Source organism: Podarcis filfolensis, assembly GCF_964270895.1.
Source record: "Podarcis filfolensis genome assembly, chromosome: 3".
Lineage (NCBI taxonomy): Eukaryota > Metazoa > Chordata > Lepidosauria > Squamata > Lacertidae > Podarcis > Podarcis filfolensis.
In genome coordinates, this window is record NC_139606.1 from 102,954,320 (window position 1) to 102,966,626 (window position 12,307).

The 12,307-nt window shown below is 49.8% G+C and overlaps 1 long non-coding RNA gene across 5 annotated transcripts in view; it reads right to left on the reverse strand.

Moving 5' to 3' along the window:
* LOC310758846 overlaps nt 1-12,008 on the reverse strand; it is a 50,926-nt gene extending 38,918 nt beyond the window's left edge. For 2 of the 5 annotated variants that reach the window (XR_014546001.1, XR_014546002.1), the window contains exons 1-2: nt 11,255-12,008; nt 8,348-8,431 (exon numbers count right to left, since the gene is read on the reverse strand). This is a non-coding gene — a long non-coding RNA (uncharacterized lncRNA). Of the gene's footprint in view, nt 1-7,793; nt 8,127-8,347; nt 8,432-11,254 lie in introns of those variants that run through there. The other 3 variants (XR_014545999.1, XR_014546000.1, XR_014546003.1) reach the window with 2 other exon arrangements.
* Between the last annotated feature and the right edge of the window lie 299 nt (nt 12,009-12,307).

The following is a 12,307-nucleotide window of genomic DNA, read 5'->3' on the forward strand; positions in this document are numbered from 1 at the left end:
GGAGGACCGCCCTTGGGACAGAGGAGAAGGGCGTTGGGGACGCACACCAGCCAGAGTGCCCTCCCTCTTGCCCAGGGATGTCGCGCGTGCGCAATCAACGCCTCCGCAAGCAGGGGGGGAGGAGCCAATGGAGATCGGCGGTGCTAGAGCTCAATCAGCCACCAGAGCCTTAACACCGGGAGCAGTCAAAACAAAGCAGCCTAGAGGGAACAGGAAGTGTTACATCTGTGACAGTTCGAAGCACATGGCGAAAGAGTGTCCCCAGAGGCTCCACAAGCACACTGCAGCTTCGATGACAGTAATGGGAGCAACTCAGCAAAGTGAACCACGGCAGGGAAACGGAAGCACTGGGGGCCAGCCAGGCGAGTCAGTGAAGAAGTCCCCAGAGATTTTGAAGCCCACGGATCCCCTCCCGCCCAAACCAGTGGTGCAGCTCACCGCAGCGCTCCAGCTGCCCAGTGGTCTCACTTTAGAAGTGCCGATTACGATTGACTCTGGCAGTAATGCGGACTTTATCGCACTGGAATTCCTTCAACAACACAACATAGCGCTACTGCCAGCCACACTGCCCCTGAACGTGGTCACAGTGGATGGCAGGGAACTGCTAGGGGGGCAGGTGGTGCAGCAGACACCACCTATGGTGATGCAAATTGGGAATCACCGAGAAGTCATCAGCTTCAACGTCACCCAATTGTCGGACACGCCCATAGTGTTGGGCATGAGTTGGCTGGATAGGCACAGCCCGGCATTAGCGTGGTACCAGCGGCAATTGACCTTCTGCTCTTCCTACTGCGCAGCGCACTGCATCCAGACCTGCCAGGAAGGAGAGGGGCGAGAGGATGCACCGCAGCTACACCTAGGCATGGTGCAAGCGGTGCCCAACAAGTACAAGGAGTTTTTGGAGGTCTTCTGCGAGAAGGAGGCGGACAAACTGCCCCCCCACAGACCCTATGACTGCAAGATTGATCTCCTGCCGGGGGCAACGCTGCCAACAGGGAAACTGTATTCCATGTCTGAGGACGAACTGCAGGAACTTAGGGAGTTCATAGACCACAATTTGAAGCGCGGGTTCATTCGGGAGTCGAAAGCTGTAGGGGGCAGCCCAGTATTCTTTGTGAAGAAGCGAGACACGCCCCAGAAGAGGCTTGTAGTTGACTTTCGAATTTTGAACTCGAAAACCAAGCCCTCGTCCTTCCCCATGCCCAAAATAGACGACCTGCTCGCGACGGTAAGGAAAGGACGCGTTTTCACCAAGTTGGATCTGCGAGGCGCGTACAACCTGATTCGTGTGCGGGAGGGCGACGAGTGGAAGACGGCCATGTTCACACCACTGGGCACCTACGAATACAGAGTTATGCCCTTCGGATTACAAAATGGCTCTCACTGTTTTCAAGCCTTTATGCATCACGTGTTGGCGGGACTCCTTTACAAGAAATGCGTATGCTTCCTGGACGACATCCTGATATTTTCTGAGTCGCGAGAAGCGCACGAGAGGGATGTCAGGGAAGTTCTGCGGAGACTAAAGGAGCACAGGCTGTACGCCAAGCTGGAGAAGTGCCAGTTCGACGTGACGGAGGTGGATTTCCTGGGCTATAAACTGTCGGACAAGGGGCTCGCCATGGACAGCGCCAAGGTTCGCTCAGTATTGGACTGGAAAAGCCCGCGCAATAGGAAGGAAGTCCAGCGGTTTGTCGGCTTTGCCAACTTTTATCGCAAGTTCATCAAGGGGTTCGCTATGCAAACGGCGGCCATCACCGACACGCTCAGCTCCAAGAAGAAGAAGTTTATCTGGACGGAGGAAGCGGAGCAGTCCTTTCAGAAACTCAAGCGTCTCTTCGCTTCTGAGGAGCAGCTGCTGCATGTGAATCCCAGCAGACCGATGAGGGTGGAGACGGACGCCTCAGACAGAGCCGTGGGAGCTGTACTGTTGCAACAAGACCAGCAGGGGGACTGGAGGCCGTGCGCCTTCTACTCAAGGAAGCTCAGCAAGTCGGAGCAGAATTACACCATCTGGGACAGGGAGTTGCTAGCCATCCATGCAGCGTTCAAAGCGTGGCGGCACTTCCTTATCGGAGCCAGACACACAGTGCAGGTCCGCACGGACCACAAGAATCTAGAGTACTGGCGCACGGCGAGGTTCCTGAATCAGAGGCACATTAGATGGGCAGAGTTCTTCGCGGACTTCGACTTCAAGATAGAGTACATCCCGGGTGACAACAACATCATGGCGGATGCCTTGTCCAGAAAGCCGCAATACCTCGAGGAGGAGGCACCGTCGGCAGCCAAGCACATTTTCGCACCGGAAGCGTGGGCTTGCGCCTCGGCGACCGTGGATCTGGACGCCGTACGTCGAGCGTTGCAGGAGGACCCCTTCGCGCTAGCCAAGATGGAGGAGGTGCACAAGGGCACGGTGAAGGACGACGAGTTCCAGATCAGAGACGGTTTGCTCATCCGCAAGGGAGCACTCTACGTGCCGGGGAATGACCTCCGCGCAAGGGTGCTGCAGCAGCTACACGACGCCCCCACTGCCGGGCACTTTGGCAGAGAAAAGACTGTAGAACTAGTGACCAGAGACTTTTGGTGGCCCAAGATGCGGGGGGAAGTAGCGGATTACGTCTCGAGATGCGACACCTGCCAAAGGGCCAAGTCAGTACACAAACCGCCGGCGGGATTGCTGGAACCGTTGCAGACGCCGTCTGAGCCGTGGGAACGGGTGGCCCTGGACTTTGTCACGGATCTGCCCAGTTCGAGGGGAAAGACGGCAGTGCTTGTGGTGGTGGACATGTTTACCAAGATGGCACACTTCATTCCGTGTGCGAAGGTGGCCACGGCAGAACAGACCGCCAAACTGTTCATAGACCACGTGTTTAAGGTCCACGGTCTGCCACGATCTATTCTATCCGACCGGGGGCGGCAGTTCATCTCGAACTTCTGGCAAAAGTTGATGGGCATCCTGAACGTCAAGATCAATCTAGCGTCGGCGAGACACCCGCAGACCAACGGACAAGCGGAGAGGGTCAACGCCATCATGCAGCAGTACCTGAGATGCTACGCCAATCAGCAGCCTAACACGTGGGTGGACTACCTGCCCCTCGCAGAGTTCGCTTACAACAATACGAAGCACGTGTCGACGGGGGTGACGCCGTTCTTCGCCAACAACGGGAGGCATCCCAGAACCTTCCCAGGTTTAGAGAGAGTGGGGGAGGGGGAGCCGCAGGCAGCGGAAGAATTAGCGTCAGAGTTGCAGGAAGTCCACGAACAGCTTAGGAGGCAGTTGGAACTGGCAAAGCACGCATACAAACTGCAGGCTGACAGACACAGGAGAGTAGGGGAAGACATACAGGTGGGAGACTGGGTTTGGTTAGCAGCGCAAGCAGTGCCGACCAGATCGTTGGCCAAGAAGAAGCTAGGCCATAAGCAGCTAGGGCCTTACCAAGTCCAGGCACAGGTCAATCCAGTGGCCTTCCGGTTAGCGCTTCCGGAGGGTTCCAGAATGCATCCGGTCTTCCATAGATCGGTACTCACGCCCTACAAAGCACCGCATAGATTTCACGAGCCAGGCACAGCACCAGATCCGCCCAGAGAAGGACCCAGGGAAAGGGGGTCGCCAAGAGGGGAGCGCATCAACGAAGCCACAGAGATTTTAGACTCGAGATGGGGGGAAGAGGGAGTAGAATACCTTCTTGCCAGAGAGGATACCCCGGCCAGCGCCAACAGTTGGGTGCCGGGCTATGCCTTGGACGAGCCTCTTCTCAAGGAAGAGTTCCATGCCATTTTCCCACACAGGCCCATGCCAGCCGAGTATTTCGACGACTGGCTCTTCACACCCACACTTTCAGGCAGCACGTTCCAGGGGTTCGACTCGGACGAGGAGACGGCACCACACATACGCTCTCCGGAAGGTTCACCCTCGGGTTCTGCCTCAGACCGCTCCTATTGGTGGGATAATCAACCAGAGGAGCAGTGGCGCAGGAAGTGGCTGGGGGGTCCCTGGCAGGCATCACCCTCAGAGGGGAACGGGGGAGAGATGGACATGGACGTGTTGGGGGAGGACGTGGGATTTGAACACGAAGGCAGGGAGATGGAAGCAGAGGAGATCGACGTCGACGAGCGCACGGAGGACGAGCCAGACCTGCCCGATGTGATGTACGACACGAGGGAAGAACTGTATCCGGCACTCACCCCTGCCACGACGGAGCACCCAGAACCCACACCGGAAGGAGGGGAGGGGGGAAGGGGGGGCTTCGAGGGGGGGATGGATGTCAGGGGTTCAGGAGCAGAGGGAACGGATGGCGAGGAATCGGAAGGAGAGGTTAGCGATGATAGCCGTCCGAGATCTCTAAGTCTGTCCAGCGAATCGGAGGATTCACAGAAAGGGGCTCCCGTGGGCAGAGCTGGGGGGTTACCAAGAGGGGCACCCCAGGAAGAAGGGACCAGAGGGGATTCAGAGAGCAGCAGCTGGAAATCCGGACCAGCTACTCCACCAGAGAGCAGCAGGGGGGAGGAGTTCCAGGCACCAGCGACAGGCAGCTCTCCGGCAGCAGCCACGCCTGCGTCAGAGAGCGAGGAAACGGTAGAGAGGAGGGTCGGAGACAGCGCGCGCGCGCCAAGTTCAAATGTACCAGAGGGAGGCGCAATGAGCAGCCCGGAAAGGGAGCCAGGTCCTAAAGCCCGCCGAAGGGAGGGGGAGGAATCCGAAGGGTCCGCATCCGAGGCATCCAGGAAGGAAGGAACCCCGGGGGGTGGTAGGACCCAGAGGCGAAAGGAGAGACGCAAAAGGTGGAGCAAGGCTAGGGTCTTGAACTGGTGTACAGGAGGCGGAGATTCAGATGGGACTTCGCCGATCTAGGGAATAGACGTAGAGACGCACGCTAAGATGTGGAAATGGAAACTATACTTCAATAAAGACTTTATTCTGTTCTACCGGCTAGCGTTGGTCCTTTGTGAGCCGGGACCTAGAGGCAGTCTCTGACAGTATGTAACCTGAAGCGTCTGTAACCCGAGGTACCACTGTAATAAAGCCATGCCACACATTTAAACATTTTCAGCTATCGAAAGGCTTTTTAATACCCTAAGCAAAATGTGTCTTCCACACCATGAATAATTTTATAAACTTATCAGGTCTTCTCCTTGAAGTTCTCTCTCCCCCCCCCCTTAAAACTATCCCTTTATTTATTACATTTTCCTCCAAGTTGCTCAAAGTGGCATCCATGATTCTCCCTGTTCTCCTTTTTATCCTCACAACAGCCCTGTAAGGTAGGTTGGGCTGAGAGACAGCCTGAGGTCACCCAGTATACTTCATGGCTGAATTTGGCCTAGAACCATATAATTGTAGAGTTGGAAGGGACCCCAAGGGTCTAATAATAATAATAATAATAATAATAATAATAATAATAATAATTTTTATTTATACCCCGCCCTCCCCAGCCAAGGCCGGGCTCAGAGCGGCTTACATGCAATAATAAAAACAAATTATAATATAATAATAATAACACACACACACACACACACATACACTGCAGTGCTGGAATCTTTGGCCCAACATGGGGCTCAAACCCAAAAAGTCTCATCTGGCTGCCCTTCAGATAAACTTGGAAAAGATATGCCTTCTATTTTTTGAACAGAAAGACAATAGAGCGATTGTCATGTGATAAGAATGCACATCATCTAAACTGTCTCTGAACAAGGCCTCCTTTTGGGTGATGGGCAGCAGAAGCCTGAATCTAAATTTAAGCCTTCCCCGCCCCCTTTCATTTCTATCTGCCCCAGAGGAGTGAAAAAATGGACACAGATTGGAGGGGGTGGGATGACCGAAGGCCTTGGCACAAAAGCGACGTGGCTTATTTATGAGAAAACAGTGAGTTGTCTTCCTGAAGCCCAAATTTTCTTGGAATTAAACCCGCAAAGCAGGACTGCTTTAATGGACTACACACATGGCTGGCTTCCCCCCCCCCCGCCCCCATGAAGGATTGATGGCTAGAAGATCATTGTCCTTGTTGCTGTGCAAAATACAGGAACTTGGAAGCCGACATTCCCTGCTGTTGGTGAAGAAATGAGCTGAGTAAAACAAGTGGAAGATGCAGTAGGGTGACACTGTGGTCTAAACCACTGAGCCTCTTGGACTTGCCAATCAGAAGGTCAGTGGTTCGAATCCCCGCGACGGGGTGAGCTCCTGTTGCTCCATCCCAGCTCCTGCCAACCTAACAGTTCAAAAGCACACCAGTGCAAGTAGATAAAGAGGTACCGTTGCGGTGGGAAGGTAAACGGCGTTTCCGTGCGCTGCTCTGGTTCGCCAGAAGTGGCTTAGTCATGCTGGCCACATGTCCCGGAAAGCTGTCTGTGGACAAACACCAGCTCCCTCGGCCTGAAAGCTAGATGAGCGCCACAACCCCATAGTCGCCTTTGGGTGGACTTAACCAACCAGGGGTCCTTTCCCTTTCCCTTTACCACCCTCTACTTTGAAGGGCTGTCAGAGGACTGCCTTTACTTTGAGCGTGTCCTCTTGTTTGAAGAGCTCTCCATAGAGAAAGGACTCTAAGAAAGGAGAACAAGAAGGGCTTAGAAATTGCCCATCAGCACATAGCACCTAGGGAGCAGACTGAGCAGGTGGGCAGGTCAGTGGCAGCTCACAGTCTTCACCAATAAGGAGAGATGTACAGTGGTACCTCTGGTTACGTACTTAATTTGTTCCGGAGGTCCGTTCTTAACCTGAAACTGTTCTTAACCTGAAGACCACTTTAGCTAATGGGGCCTCCCGCCGCCTCGCGATTTCTGTTCTCATCCTGAAGCAAAGTTCTTAACCCGAGGTACTATTTCTGGGTTAGTGGAGTCTGTAACCTGAAGCAACTGTAACCTGAAGTGTATGTAACCCGAGGTACTACTGTATTGTTTTGGGCAGCATATGACAAGGTAGAATCCCCAACAAAGATGTGCTTTCCCAAGCCCTCATTCCTCGCGTGTTCGCACTCCTGTCTCAGCGACATCTACGCTGCCTTGGTCATGTCCACAGAATGGAAGATGGCAAGATCTCCAAGGATGTGCTTTACAGAGAGCTGGCTTCAAGCACCAGGCCCCTTTGCAGACCAACTCTGCGTTACAAAGATGTCCGCAGACGTGACACGAAGGCTCGCAACATCAGCCCCGTCGTGTGGGAATCCCTTGCAGACGACTGCAGTGCCTGGAGACAGGCAGTCAAGTCATGTATCCATAGCAGTGACCAGAGGGAGAATGATGGCTGCGAGGAGCGCAGAGACAAAAACACCATGGGGCATCCACAGCAGCACAACCAGACGCCTTCATCTGCCCCAGCTGCAAGAAAGCAGCAACAGGAAGTTCCTGACTCCACCCAATGCAGCTAAGTCCAGTGCCACCTAGTGACTAAACTATATAATGTCATTATCCACACAAATTAAAGAAATTGGAGTTGATTAATTGCACAAGTTTTTCGTTGATTAATCTGTTTTAAATTTGCACACAGGCAAATGAGCAAAGCATGAGACATATTTTTTTAATATATATAATACATGTATGTGTTATAACAGCCAACTTAGAAGAGGCATTCTCTGCTATATGAGAGAAGGGGTAATTCCTTTTTAATATGGTCATTACCATCTGTAGTTTTTTTATAAGTAGCTGCATTAAAAACAACTTTTTAATGTGAAATCTGCTGCCTTAATTAAATTGGTGTACTATTTTAATCAGTTAAAGCTTCTTTAAGACTGCACACTTATTCCCACTAAGAAAGCCTCACTGAATTCCACGACACTTGCTTCTGAGTAAATACACACAGTATATTGGCTAATATAACTTTTAATGATTATTTGCCATAGCCTTGCAACGAAGTTAATTTACATTTGATAGCCACGTGTGTGTATTTTATGTTTTTAGACAAATGGAATCATGGTTTTAATCACTAGTTTGCTTTTAAGTATATCTCCAGGATGATGTGAATAATTTTAACAGGGCTCCTGTCTCTTTAATTGCTAAAACCCCATCTGCTCCAAGACACACCTGTCCACCTGTGCCAAAGTGAATGAATCATGATGCATTTCAGAAGACATGCTGGGCTACATCTGCAGACTGATGCTGCTGGAAATAGTTTTGATAGCAGTTCTGAGCCTTTTGCTCTGCAAGAGAAGTGCAACGGTTATACTCCTGTGGCTATGAAACCTAAATGTAAAACTTGCTCCGCTCCTATTTATTTTATAGCAACCTGGTGTCCTGAAACCAGCACATCGAGCTCTCCAAGCTGCAGAGATAAGTGTTATGACTTGCTAGCATCTGATGATCAAGCTGCTCCTAAAGGCCCAATAATTAAGTTATTTTCAGGTGGGATTTACTCACATACCTGAAAATTCAGGTTGTGCAGTTATAGTCAGTTGGGTGGTCTTGCACTACTCCTGTTTCCCCAAAATATCAGACATTTTGTGACCTGGAAAGTGACAAGAATATGCAGTGGAAACTGTGGGATAACACTTGGGGTTTGACACAGTGTCATCTAACCTCCCCAAAAGCATATCAGAATAAATTACAATTAAATAGCCAACACCATCTAATCTCCCTGCAAATGGATCAAGAAACAGGTTGTCTGGAAAGCACCCTGGATGTCCCTATAAGAACATAAGAACCCTATAAGAAGCTTGTATTGATCTTATAGGGACATCTTCCTGAAACCAAACTTTGGTTCAGACAATAAATGGGTCTGCTCCTTCCATACAGCACCCTGAAACCCAGAAAATAAATCTAAAAAGGACACAGTGAACACATCTTCTAAACAGCCACCAAAGAGGTTACTTCAATCCAAGCAGTAATTCTGAATGTCCGTTCTGCGCTAGAAGTTAAACTAACTCCTGTTCCTACAACAGAGTGAGCTTTTCATGCCGCTGGTGTGTTTCTTTAAAGGTCAAGAGATCTCCAAATACTTGTCTCTTTTCCTTCTTGGTCTGACCTAATTTCCTCTCTACTTGACTGGCAGACTCAACAAAGAGGAAGAGTCATTTCCTTTCCAATCACTGGTGGCGCGGTATTTTGTTTCATCACTGAAAGTGCTGGATGATTTCACACTCAGAATTTTCCACCTCCACTGCAAAAGCCCTTTGAGCACAGGTAGGCAAGCTAAGGCCCAGGAGCTGGATCCGGCCCAATCGCCTTCTAAATCCAGCCCGCAGATGGTCTGGGAATCAGCATGTTTTTACATGAGTAGAAGGTGTCCTTTTATTTAAAATGCACCTCTGGGTTATTTGTGGGGCATAGGAATTTGTTCTTCCCCCCCGCCAAAAAAAATATAGTCCGGCCCCCCACATAGTCTGAGGGACAGTGGACTGGCCCCCTGCTGAAAAAGTTTGCTGACCCCTGCCTTGGAACTTTCCAGGCAGGTGTGCTCTGTAAGTTTCTTAGCTGGTATCCCAAAAGGTAATAGGAAAAAGGTGAAACTATATTTGTTTCACCAGGTGCTGGTAGGTGACTGAGATGGTACCCGACTGCCCTATGAAGACATCAGACATCTAGACATGCTTGGGCTATAACTCCCACTATCCCTGACCATTGGCAATGTTGGCTGGAGGTGATGGGGATTGTAGTTCACAGGTCTCCAACCCCAGATTTAATTTGTGTCCTGCTAAATATATGACCTACCTCTCTGATATCCCAGTCTAGATGCAACGCTGCTTGAAATTTATGGCCCAAAGTCGAAAGAAAGTTAGTTATGCTAAAGCAGGCACCCCCAAACTCAGCCCTCTGGATGGTTTGGGTCTACAACTCCCATTATCCCTAGCTAACAGGACCAGTGGTCAGGGATAATGGGAATTGTAGTCCCAAAACATCTGGAGGGCCGAGTTTGGAGATGCCTGTGCTAAAGTCACTCCAAAATTGGTTACTACCAACTGGCCCTCTGGAACTTAAGTGTGGCTTATTTTTCTCTGGATTGCGGCCTGCAATGTCAAGTAACCTTGTGAAATCATCGCAATTCTTTTTCACATACTTGTTGTGGGTTGGGGTGGGGTTTGTGACTAGATAGGGCTGCCACCTTTGGTCAGGCAAATTATAAGACAGGTTGGCAGGGTGGGGACTGGAGGACACACACACTCCCATGACACCATGGGAGGGGGGTTTCCCACATTCAGCCTCTCACCACCCCAGCCCCACTTTTCCCCTCTACTCACATAGATGGGCAGGGGCCAGGGGTAGACGGCCAGTTCTCATGGGCAATTTGAGCTGCTGCTCCAGCCTCTTGCCGATGCTGGTGGTGAAAGAGACTTGAGCATGGACAAAGAAGAGGGAGGAGGAGATGTCAGATTGGGGCAGCAGAGGGGGCAAAGCAGCGCTGGGCCTGCACCATGCTAACCTGGCAGGTAGCAGCTGTGGAGGAGCACCAGTGAGAGGGAAGGAAAGAGAGAGAGGAGGTCTCTGCTGTCGCTCACACTGGTCCAGGCTCCTCATCAGCTGCACCAACAGCAACGCAGCCCTAGGCAGAGGGCCTTCTTGGTAGTGGCACCCGCCCTGTGGAATGCCCTCCCACCAGATGTCAAAGAAATAAACAACTATCTGACTTTTAGAAGACATCTGAAGGCAGCCCTGTTTAGGACAGTTTTTAATGTTTGATATATTTATTGTGTTTTCAATATTCTATTGGGAGCTGCCCAGAGTGACTGGGGAAACCCAGCCAGATGGGTGGGGTATAAATAAATTATTATTATTATTATTATTTATTACTACAGCCATTTTGGGCTGGCTGAGCTGGAATATGGGAAGAAAGGCATCCAGTTTGAAGTCTAAACGGTACCGGGAACACTTTTGTCCCAAAACGGGGCGATCCCATTTTTCTAGGGACGGGTGGCAACCCTAGATCCAGGTAGATAGCCATGTTGGTCTGATGCAGTAGAAATATATAAAAAAAAATAAAATTGTGCAGTAGCAAGCTCATACCAAGAACAAACTTAGTTGATCTCTAAGGTGCTACTGGACAATTATTTATTATTTTTTATATATATTTCGGGTGGCAACCCTTATGACCTCAAGATCCCACACAACTCTGTATATCTATTCTTGTAAGAGTTTGAGCTGGGCAAAGGGAAGACAATCTGGACAAGTATGGTCTAAGGTAGCCACTGACACATTGCCAATAAAGTGGAAATGCATCACTGAAAAAAAGACAAGGGGACATTGGTTACATAACAGTTGCGCATGCTGAGTTATATGTCCACATGCAACCTTGTATTGTAATATTACATGCCGTTAGAGTGGAGGAAGCTGTTACCTGGTGAGCTGTGTGGCTGCTCAGCTGGTGTCCAGTTGTGGTAATAGTTGATGTGCAGCGTAAAGGCCTCTGCTCTCCCTTTGCACTATTCTTCATCTTTAAACGGAGCTTGGACCCACCAGCCCTTAAAATGGAGAACTGGCAACCCTTCAAACAGAGGACTGTAAACTAAGATACATGACTAACCTAGTCTGGCCTGTTCCATTTCTTTCTTAGGCAAAGGCCAGTGATACGTTGCCATGGGAACCAATAGGGCCTATGAAACCCTAGTTGGTAGACAGGGCCTTGGAAACATCTTAGGGTACTGGCCGCCTCCTCGGAGATTGATGCGAGGGAAATGGACTTTGGATGCCTGTTGGCGTGTTCCAGCTGTTATGATTAATTAGAGGAATCTTAATTTTATATAGCTAGATCCTAGAAAGTTGGGTATGGATGAAAACCCCCATTCAGTTGGCAGGAGAATGCTGATTCCCTCCCCACCTTCTGCATTTGCCTGCCAAAACGAAGGATCGGTTTCATGAAAGCATAAATCTCATTTTCCTGCTTTGTGTGTGTTGAACTTATTCCCAGTCGTGGAAAAGATGTGGCTTCTTGTAACCCCAGCTGGTGTTTTATTTTTAAAGTGGTGCATTGATTTTTTTATTTTTTTGTTTTTTGTTTAATTGTGGTTTTAATTTGGTGCTGTTGTGTTTTGAGTATGTCTCGAACGTGCCTTATGCCTTTTGTAAGATGCTTTGAGATCAGATAAATAAAAAAATATCTTAACCAGCCAAATCTGTGCTTGGTTGCAATCTCCAAAAACTGTTTGTAAGTTGCGATTCATCTCAAGCATGTGTAATTATTTGTTTTGTTCCTCAGTAATAATGATCATAATGTAGCACGCTACCCCAATGCCTGACTGATGCTGTCTAGCCTCCCTGCAAAAATTGTGCAAACAAATCAGGATGAATACTTTATAAACAGGTCATCTGGAAGTGACCTTACTTAAAAAGTACATAACCTATGGGGGCCGTGGTTGGTGCGATGGTTGATCTCAGTGTTTCACTCATGCCC